The sequence below is a fragment of the Eimeria mitis genome, genomic scaffold, assembly GCF_000499745.2.
Source record: "Eimeria mitis Houghton genomic scaffold, Emh_scaff909, whole genome shotgun sequence".
NCBI classification, from domain to species: Eukaryota; Apicomplexa; class Conoidasida; order Eucoccidiorida; family Eimeriidae; genus Eimeria; species Eimeria mitis.
The window spans coordinates 4,389-4,698 of record NW_013576689.1 but is presented as its reverse complement, the minus strand read 5'-3'; positions in this window follow the sequence as shown (position 1 = coordinate 4,698).

The following is a 310-nucleotide window of genomic DNA, read 5'->3' as shown; positions in this document are numbered from 1 at the left end:
AAAAAACCCCAAAAAAAAAAAAAAAAAAAAAAAAAAAAAAAAAAAACAAAACAAAATAAATAAAAATAAAATAAACAAAATAAATAAATAAATTACAGTTTGCACAGCTCCTCTCCCAACTCAAAATAAAAGAGAGAATGTCTAGCTAGGTCTACCCCAATAGGATCAGCAACAAGCCCATCAACAACAGCAGCAGCAAAAGCAGCAGGAAAGTATAATTTTATTTTTTGCTGCTGCAGCAGCAAACGCGCTTGAAATAAATATAAATCTATTGTGTCGCCTGGTGTCAGCTGTATACACAACATACACA